This window comes from Haemorhous mexicanus, chromosome 5, assembly GCF_027477595.1.
Source record: "Haemorhous mexicanus isolate bHaeMex1 chromosome 5, bHaeMex1.pri, whole genome shotgun sequence".
Taxonomy (NCBI): domain Eukaryota; kingdom Metazoa; phylum Chordata; class Aves; order Passeriformes; family Fringillidae; genus Haemorhous; species Haemorhous mexicanus.
Genome location: NC_082345.1, coordinates 24,485,393 through 24,495,580, shown reverse-complemented (window position 1 = coordinate 24,495,580; position 10,188 = coordinate 24,485,393). Strand labels below are relative to the sequence as shown.

Below are 10,188 nucleotides of genomic sequence, written 5' to 3'. Positions count from 1 at the left end.
ACAGACATATTTTAATATATAACTAAAAATTGGCTTAAATAGCTGTAACTTCTATATAGCTATAATTGTAAGGAGGCAAGCAGATTTATGTACAGGGAAGAGTTCATAATCAATAATATCATAGAGCAAATACGCAAGCTCCTGCTCTCTCCAATTATGTGAGCACAAAGATCAATCAGCACATACACATAGAACAAGGAGATATGGAAAAGGACTGTCCATGTCAGGCTGGGCTGGATGTAAACCATATTTTAGTAGCTGATTCTTTTTTAGGTGTGTTTTCAGCACTGTACCATCTCATCCCAAAGTAAAGAAATTTTTATTGGAAAGTTTTATTGCAATGGATTTCTTACGTTAACCTTCTTAAACTTTCTCTCTGGTCTTCTGACAAAAAATGGATCGGGCATGCATAGCAAAAAACTCAAGGGTTACTGGTCTTTGCTTCCAAAAGTGGCCAGAGGAAGGGCAAAAGAAATTTATAGACCAAGAAATTAGGAAGGAAATACATAAGTGCAGAATATTTCCTCATGGGTAGCAGGGAGTGATCATCCTGTCAGGTCAAAGAGACGGAAGACACAGGGAACTCACTCAAATTTATGAGGACCCTTGTAAGATGCTAAGCACGACTTGCATTTGGGTATTAGTTTGTAGGAAGTGATGTTTCTCTTCCCAACACAGGCCCCATGGAATAGTAATAAGGAAATGTTAAGGACTGGAACCAACTTAGGGTTATTTTATTAGTGTATGTGGTTATCAGGGAAAGCTTAGCACTGGGGATCCTGTTACACACCACTGCTTCCTAGTCATTACTGCAAGCTTATGAGAGGAGTGCATTTCCCTCCTGGGGGACTCCAGATAATTGTTGATTTGGAGAGTGAAGATGAATGGCAATGCTGAACCATGAGTACACACACACACACACAAAATGTCAGACTTCACTCCCAATGTTTTAATGTAGATGCTTCAAGAAGAGATCAAGTAATTGATTTCTCTCCCCAGGATGAACCTTAAAGAATAGGTAGGCACTGACACACAATTTGTTTCTCTCTTTCTGATAGTAAATAAATTAAGCAGCACTGAGAGTAGAGCTGAAGCCACTCACTGACCATAAAGCACCCTCTAGCACACAGTGCCCTGCAGAGAAGGGGGTATTGTAGCATTAACTCTTACTTGCTCACAGGAAAAGAAGTCTGAGCTGAAACTGGGGTCACTTAGTATTGGGATAAAATCCCAATATTGCTGAGTGGGGCGTGCCTGGGCTCGTCCGGCCCTAATGCTCTGAACCAAAGGTAGCAGCTGTGGATGTTTCACCTCAGAGACACCTTTGGTTAGCTGGAGGTTGCAGTTAGGCACTCAGAATGAGTCCATGCACGGTAGCAACTCAGTTTACCTCTAGTGGAAAAAGTTCAGGCGATGTGAAGAGAAAGAGAGCGGATTCCACCGGAGGGTTAAATCCAGAGTTTATTCCAGGATGACAGAGCTCTGAATCTCGGTAACAGCTCCAACAGAATAACGACCGCATGGTTTCAGTGTCTTTTAAGCCCACAGGGAGGGGGGAGGGAGAGGACAGGTGAGCCACCAACCAGGTGGGAGGAGGAGGGTCTCAGGGGACAATGACACCTGGACAGGCCAATGACCCCAGGTCTGAGAAGCATCTTTTGAACTTCTGCCAATCACATGACACCCTTACTGGAATGTGGGACTTGACAGACAGCAGTTAGGAAGAAGGCAAGGGGGCAGGGGGAGGGGAAAGAAGAAGTTGGCACACCTGAGGGACAGGATATCGCTTCACACTGCAACAACTTAGTAACTTCTCCCAGTCTGAGCTGAGGGCTCTGGTATTCAATGAAGACATTGGAAGGCAGGAAAGTCTTAAAACTTGGCCCACCTGACACACCTATCCTTATTTGCATTGCTTAGAGAGGAAGGAACAACTTGTAAAGTTTAATCTAAAAGTTATTGAACTTATTTGTAGCTCTCCATGTAGAGCAGACCCCAGGAAAAGTTTCTGTAGGCACAGAGATGAGTGAAAAGGCTGAAACAGTTTATCCATGCAAACTCTGGGAGCACAGGCAAGTGAGTTGTAGCTTAGTCTGTAGCTTACCGTGTAGCTCAGTGACTTTATGGAGGTCACCTAGGACAAGAAATTTTATTTCCTTTCTGGACGGAGCAATGAATACCTGAGTCCAATCTGCTACAGCAGCTCAGCTGATGAGTAGTAATTTCATTTCTGGTGGCCACTCTGCCACAGACATACTGCAGATATACTGCTCATTCCACCACTCTTTCAAAGGAGAGGGAATCAGAACGTGTGAAAGTAAGAGGGGAAGAAGTTTTTGTTGGTACCCACAAGCCCTGTGGGCAGTGGGGTACTGGCTCATCAGTGGTTCTTCACTGGGAGAGGGAGCAGTTTTTTCCTTCTCAGATTAGAGGAGCACTGCTCAGTCCAAAGAAGATTATCTGATTTTAAGAACTGCAGAGAAGTAAGCCATTTTTTCCTATGACATTGCTCCATTCCCTGTATTTAACCTCCACTTATGGGCATCAAAGCAGCAATGACCTCCTTCTGTCACTCGCACCTCCCAGCATGTCCAGGGACCACTTTGGCCTTCAATGAAAGGGAAATCAGCTCTAAGTACTCTCCAGGAAGGCCCTAGGAAACTCAGATGTTGCCAAGGCTACACAGCTACTGGTGTCCAAACCAGCCAAATTCTGTCTGGTAAGCAGTGATCCCTGCAGCACAGACATCTCCAGATGGGTAGGGCCCATCAGGGAACTCCTGTTGGAGAAATATTCACATATGCTGCAGTATCTGGCTGCAGGACTGTGTGTAACCCTAATTGTGCCAGTGGTTCTTGTAAAATGCACAAAGGCCTGTCCTCCATTTCTCAAGTCCAGTACAGGCCATTTAGCACTTGCAGAGTGTGTTCAAAACATGATGACCACGTCCAACAATGTAGTCCTGCGTGTTGAAATCTGCAGAAGCCTGGAATTTCCTGCAGCCCCACCATGGGAGAGCAGCTGGGATTCCTGCTGGTCCATCACAGCCATCAACCTCTTTAGTGACCCTGTAATGACAGGACAAGGAGGGAGGAAGGCTCTCTCACTGCCTTAATGCAAACAGCAAAGAAAGACTGAAAAATTGTGAAAAATCATTTGACAGCTTGTCTTTAATTACAGAGCATCAGCCCTGTGCATTGACTGGACTAAACAGAGTAGTCTCTCTGGGGTACAAATGTCTCCTGCTCTCCACGCTCTTTGTCTGGGAGCTAGAAGAGATGCCAGTAAGTCATCAGGAAATACCATGTTCTCACAGACCCAGAGGTGCCTTAATTTCCATAATAATATTGTTTTCTTCTAAATTATTAATAGTCTTCCTAGATGAATATAGTCTTTAAAAATGTATTAAGCAGAGCTGTTCTGCCCTGAAAGAAAGAATAATAGTAAAACTTCTTCTCACAGCTGCCTGAAGGTTTTATCCCACAGTGAGATGTTTGAAGGAGAAAGAATAACCTAACAAATAAGGCATTGGATAGAAACTTCAGGAGCCTCAGTGCTGTCCTTGACTGTGCCATGGGTGTCCACTGTCACCTCTGTCCATACCTGTGGTGCAGAACAAGATGAATTTGTCTGGTGTGTGCTTTCTTTTGAGGCTTTCGTTTTCTTGCTTTTGACTCTGCAGAGGAGGCAGTGGTCCAAGGGATTGGTGTCACATGGGGAATTCAGCTGCTGTTGAAATTCATATAGTAATGTAAAGAAACATTGGTGCTGTTTAAGGGAGGGTCTGGGAAACACATGTAACTGCATTTGGGAGGTGGGTGTTTCTAGACATTTTTCAGGTGATCTTGGCAGTCATCAGTCTCTAAGATAATATTCCAGTGCTGTCATAAAAATAAAATTAAGCTCTGAAGGTAAAAAATCAATGTCTCCCTGCTGTCATCCCAGACCTGTTCATGTATGCTTTGAGATAGAGGATACCAATGGCAGCCCTCTCCCTTAATATTCCCTACTTGTTCTTTAATGCCAAGATCCATGTGAGGCATCAGAGAGCCAGCACAAAGGTTATCCTAGAAGGAATTCTGTGCTGGCATTATTTTTTATACCAGCCAGTAACATGGTAGATAGCTCACAGACTGTCTGCATGGTTCAGGTAGAGAAAGTAGGCAAAGAGTTTAAACAATTTACCCCAGAGAGCACAAGGGCCAGGAGCAGAGCAGGAGCAGCACCTGAATAAACCTGTGTGCATGCACTCCCCTGTGCTGGCTGTTCAGCAGTGCAATTTGTCCCCTTAGGACAGAAGGAGAGCAAAATCCCCCACCAGGATTGTTTAAACTTTGCAAAACTCATCTATTCCAAATGACTGCCCAAAGTAATCATTTACATGCAACCAAGTATTGTCTCAGAAGTAATTTACTACTGATTACTCCTATAAAGTGCATGTTACTCGTAGCAGCTCTACAGCATTACATGATAATGAGCCCTAGGCTTCAGAGGGGAAAGCTAAGTGGCTTGGCACAATCCAGCCCCTCTTGCCAGTGAGAAATAATCTGATTATTTTGTAAAATCATCGTTTTTCCTCTGCAGAAAGTTCTGATCACCTGTTACTCCCAAGGACATCCATCATCCCAGCATGTGTGCAGCAGGCCACTAGATGGAAGTGTTTGCTCAGTAAGCTGAGATGACAAGCTAAATAAAAGAGGAGAAAGTCCTGTGCATCCTGGTTTGCTTTCTCTTTAGGAACACCAGCACCAGCAGCCCAGCTTCAGACTTAGTGAAAGAAACCATTGGAGAGGGTCCACCATCATTTTAATGATGCATTGTTTTATGATTGGCTGTTGAATTAAAAAAAAAAAAAAACAAAACAGAAATTACAACTTAAATTGAGGCTAAATCCCAGATTGAAGCAGTCCCATAATAAGGAATCCAGTTCTGCAGAGCTCCTGGTGAGCTCAGTAGTTGTGAAAAATACAACTGTTTCTTTAAGTGCCTTAAAAATATAAAAGCAACCAGCCCTAGCTTCTCGATTTAAGGGACTACCTGTGGCATTTCTGCCCTGCTGTGTCTTCCTGGTACCTCTCTAGGCCCTATTTTGCTGCAAGCCCGAGGTTGTGGGGAAAATGAGCTTTTGTCCGATGAGCCGGCAGTTTGGCTGGAGAAGAGCTGGCACAGGAAGGAAGAGCTGCAGAGATGTGATGCCTCCCTGACCCCCAGCTGTCCTGAGATGAAGGGGGTGAGCTGGGGGTGGCTGCTGCCTTTGGTGTTGCAAGGGACACCTCAGGGATCTCCTCAGGGAGGCTGAGCGTGCGGCCACGCCTGCCCGGACCCTCGGGGTGACATGTCGCTGGCACAGGAGGACTCGCAGGCAGTGTGGCAGCCTGGCTGCTGCCCTCTAAGACGCTCTAAGAGTGCTGCCAAACCTGCGTGCCGCGAAGATTTCTTCCTCCGGCATGACTGAGAACGATAGAGGCTTCTTGCTTCTCTGAGCGTGTGTACGAGGGGGGCAGCGGGAGTTTCTTCAGAGCAGAGAGAGCAGATTTACCTGTAGGTGGAGGCGTTCCTGCACGGGAAGCTGGTGCTTTACCTCTCTGTTTACTCTCCCGACTGTTGCCATTTAATTGAAGAGCTCCAGCAGTAATAAATATTTCGGTGTGCGGTGTGCTGTGAGCTGCCCGGCTCACAGGAGGGGCCCCTGGGCTGTTCTGGGCGCGGCGCGGCCCTCAGCGCCGCACGGCTCCTCCCCATCGCCGCCGTGCCCCGGAGCGTGGCGAGCTGCGGCCTAGAGGGGCCCGAGTGAATCTCCAAAGGTGGGATTCGTCTGGGGACACATCTATGGATCCTGCAGGGTTACAGCTCTGTAAACCTTCCCCTGCAACCCACTAAGGTGGAGGACTGGATGCTAAGAGTTAAACAATGGGCTTCTGGCAAGAGGATATCATTGCATGCTTGAGAGAAGATGGGGATGATGAAAATAAATGAATGCCCTTAATAGTACTTGTCTTGGAATTGCAAGAAGTGTGAGTTAAGGGGACAAATGATGTAGTCCAAATCATATGAACCTTAGCACTCATGCAAGTAGGAATTTATTGGGTTACCCTGTGGCATACAGGGACAAGCTCACTGCTTTTACTGCCTTAAGGGCTGTTGCCTTTTGGGTAGCTCTTTCAAGAGAGTCTTTTGGGGGGACTGACCTGGCCCTGTCACTGCAATGTCCCAGATGCCCAGGAACTGAAGCTAAGCCAGGAGGTCAGGGCAGCCAGTTTTAGGAGATTGTAGCTTCTTCTCAGAGCTGATATACTGTGCTATTTCTTACAACAGAGAGGGGGTAGGTTGGGATATGGCTAGCCATCCAATTGGTGACACTGCTGGATAGTATTTTGGCTTGCTCCTTGTTTCTCTTCTCTACATGCTCCTGCAAGCCAAGCAAAACTTAGGTTAGCCCCTTCAGTTTACATGTTAGGAAACACTCATTAGTACATACTAATACGCCCCTTTCAAAAAATTTATTTTTCCCCATGTTTTTTGCATTTTCATAGTGTGGTCCTCGGTGGATTAATTCCTTCTTAGGAATGAATAGAAGCCAGTGCTGGAGGCTGCACAAAAGAAGTGCCTGTCTCTCCACACCATCTTCTGTGCTTCTGCACAGACCATCTGTTGAAGTACAGAAGTGCCAGACCTCCCACTTGCCATGTTGAAAGATGCTGCTGCTGGGGCCATCATGATCTGGTTCATAATAGTAAAGTACTCCTTTTTTTCCCACTCTCCCTGTGTCAGGGTCCCCAAGAAAGATAAGTTGCTGGTGCACCAGAACTGGTGGCCTGCAATACTTCTCTAGTGTTGGTTTTATTTTACAGGGTGCTGTAGTCACTAAGAAAGGGATAGCTGCTACCAGCAGAACAGCCTCTGCTGTAAGTGGGGAACAGTCCAGGAACAAAGGGACCTGTTGTGCTCCTGTAGTGGCTTCGTCAGAGACTCATCACTGAGGGCCTCGTGGATGAAACTTTGTCCAAAGAGCAGAGTCCTGCCAAAGGTACATGTGACCCAGCCAGTGATTTATTCCAGCTGAAGATACACCCCAAATGCATGTGTTTATTGTGCTTTTTCTGCTCCCCCAAAGCAAATTCCCCTGTTTTCTGAAACAGCAAGATTAATACTTAGTGCTTGCTAACCACTTTCCATGTTCAGAGCACTATACAAATATTAACTAATGAATCTCATCATGACATAATTAAATCTTATTTTACAGTGATTGAATGTTATCTTACACTTTATACAATATTGTAATTACAAAGATAGGGGAAAAAAAGCCTAATAGATCTAAGAGTGAGAATGATTGACAGTATTATGGTTCCTTCCCCCCCTCTTCCTTATATCCAATATGATTGGAGAATCTGGTAGAGTTTTCTGAAGGCCAGGACTTGCGAGCAAATCAGTTCAGAAGATGAGCAGATACCAAACCCTGTGATGGGTTTGATGGGTTGTTTTTTTTTTTTTTTTTGTTTTTTTTTTTTTTAAAGAATCTTTTCAATGCTAATATTTTACCAAATTTCTGAGACATCAACAGCAGTCTCAGCCCAGTCTAGCCTGGCTTTCTCTCTGAAGGAGCCAAAACTAAATGCAGACAGCAAAGGGTACTTCTTCCCCTGACCCTGACTCCTGAGGAGAGTTTGCTTACTCAGGAGAGCACAGATCCATCACAGCCACACACTTCTGCAGCTCCTGGCCCTGCACTCCTTGGCCTCACAGAAGCCCTGGAAAGATGGATGCCAGGGGTTCCCTGTAAGGAAGTGTGGATCAGGACACTCAGACACCCTAGGTGCTGCTGTGTGGGGTAGCCTGGTGGCAGTGCCCATCCATGTGAGGTGACCAAAGGAGCATGTGTTTGCAGAGTCCCTCCTGCCTGCTGCTCCCCAGGCTGGGGCTAGGAGAAAGGTGGGAGAGGGATAGAGAAGATGGTGCATCAGAGGGAAGGACAGGCTGTAATATGGGATCACCCTCTTACAGCCTGCTCCACGATATATGCTGTCTGTCATAAAGACAACTGTTGACTATGAGGGTTTATGAAACTGCTTTCCAAAGGTAACGATTTCCTTCCTTATCTCTCCTGCCTTGTTTGCCAGGAATAAAGCTCTTCTGAAACTCCCCTCAGGACACAAAGCAATCTATGTTGGCACAGAGCAGGCAGGGCAAATTGCTGTTGCCAGGGCAGAGTATTTGCTCTGAAGTGCCCTGCATGTGAAATACAGAGATGGGCTACAAGCTCTTCTCACCAGGACAGCAAAGCTGAGGGCTACTTGCAAGTAAAGCAGCTCCACCAGGCCAGGGGGCCAGGCTCTGCTCAGCACAGGACAGAAGGAAGAGAATACCTGACTCTGGAAAACCATCTGGATAGCCAGAAAACTGCTCTGCCATGCTCCAAGTAGAGAGCATCCAGCGCTCCCAGGAGAGTAAAGGGTTTCTGGGATGCTGAGGGTCGGTGTGACTTCCACTGTCAGAGCTTCTAGAGACACACAAGTCTGTTCTGGCAGCTGTTTTGTGATGGGCAAAAAGATACATCAGCAGATCAGGCATGTGGCAGGTAGTGTTTGCCACAAAGGTGAAATAAGAACACACACGTGCTTGTAGGAGGCAATAGGACCAAGGTAGTCTATGACAGGAATGTTGATAAGAGGAAAAGCTCTAGAAGGGAGGATGAAGAGGATGCTGAATGTGATCAAATGGGAGTAAAAGCAACAAAGTGGTGAGGAAATGACCCAAAAAATTGTTCATGCAAAACCCAAGTCTAAGATTTCACTGAGGAACAGGTGATAAGTAGCAAACAGGGGAAGCAGGCAGACAAACCCTGGATGGCTTTCTGCTTCATGGGGGCTCAGCCCTCCTCTGCAGGGTATGCTGACAGCTGTGGTAAGTGGTCAGCCTCCATCCCTGGGGCACTCCAGGCATGGCTGCTGAAGGCAGCAGGAGACAGCGCCCATTGGATCTGTTCCGAAAGCAGAAGAGGTCCAGATGCATTGGAGTAACCTCCAGAGGAACAGAGTGGGAGTAAAAGGAGCCTGTGGTGGTGCAGCTGCCCTGATGCTAGGAGCAGACCAAACCTCATTCAGGGCTTGGGTATCCCCACGTGCCATTGGTTTGGTTAGGGTTCCTGCTGTGCTGACAAAGGTGCAGTGGCAATGTTCCTAGGAGGTGTAAAAAGGGGTGAAGGTGACTGCAGTGCTATCCATGATGCTGAATCAAGATTTCTCTCTCTATCTAAGAGCAAAGTCCATGAAATTCTTGGCATTTTTGGCATGCCTGTTCTGCAGTGGATTAGTGTTGGCAAAACTTTTGTTATCCAGTTAACCCTGGTGGTTTGTTTGTTTGTTTTTAAACTATAAATATCTTAGTTATAACTGTTAATATCTGCTCCTGCTTGCCACAGACCTGTATACAGCCCAGGTGCAGTGCAAAACCCGTGGCAGGACATTTGCTGCAGGAGGGGTGCATTGGGCATGCTTAGAGCCACTTTAAGCACCTTTTCCATAGCCCGTAAGCCCCTCACATGTGCCTCCAGGAGCTCTGCTGATGTCTTTGTGTGGCTTCCTACTAGCACTACTGCACAGCATGGGCCGGGAGAGTGTCTGAGCTCCGGCATCCTCCAGCTTTGTGTTGGGTTGTGGTGAGCAGTGAATCTGCGTGCAACAGTGACGTGGAGGTGGTCCTCCAGATGTGCTGTGGACACAGCTGGAACACCAGCTGTGTAAGCAGTCTGTGGCACAGGCAGAAAGTATGCCTCATGCAAGTCATGAGCTTGCTGCATTTAAGACGATTTGAATCTGTCCCTAACGCCGCAGCACAAGCACAACCGTTCATGCTAATCTCTTGTCAGGAGGTGAGTTTGAGTTGTTGCACTGAGTTAATGGGGAAGCAGTGATTGCATGGGGAAGAGATGCCACCCGAGTCTGTAGGTACAGGGACTCAGAGAGGAAAGCTGTCCTCCCTCTCACCTGGGCTGTGGGCTTTCTCCCTGGGTCCCCCTTCCCTCCGCAGCAAAAGCTCTGTATGATTATGAAACTGTGGCAGCAGACAAAAAACGCTGACTGAGGGAGAGAAGCATAGTGGGCAGTCACATAATCCCTTGTAGATTTTCCCCAATGAGAGTGTGGCTATCAAAGAGTGTTAAAAGTTGACACAGGCTGCTTGTGGGGTGCA

The 10,188-nt window shown here is 46.7% G+C and overlaps 1 long non-coding RNA gene across 1 annotated transcript; it reads right to left on the bottom strand.

The window, feature by feature from the left end:
- Positions 1–1,443: 1,443 nt before the first annotated feature.
- LOC132328090 (uncharacterized) lies at positions 1,444–5,634 on the bottom strand. Its single transcript, XR_009486683.1, has 3 exons — positions 4,599–5,634; positions 3,604–3,729; positions 1,444–3,068 (listed from the first exon to the last, which is right to left on the bottom strand). It is a non-coding gene; the product is annotated as an uncharacterized LOC132328090 (long non-coding RNA).
- Positions 5,635–10,188: the final 4,554 nt, after the last annotated feature.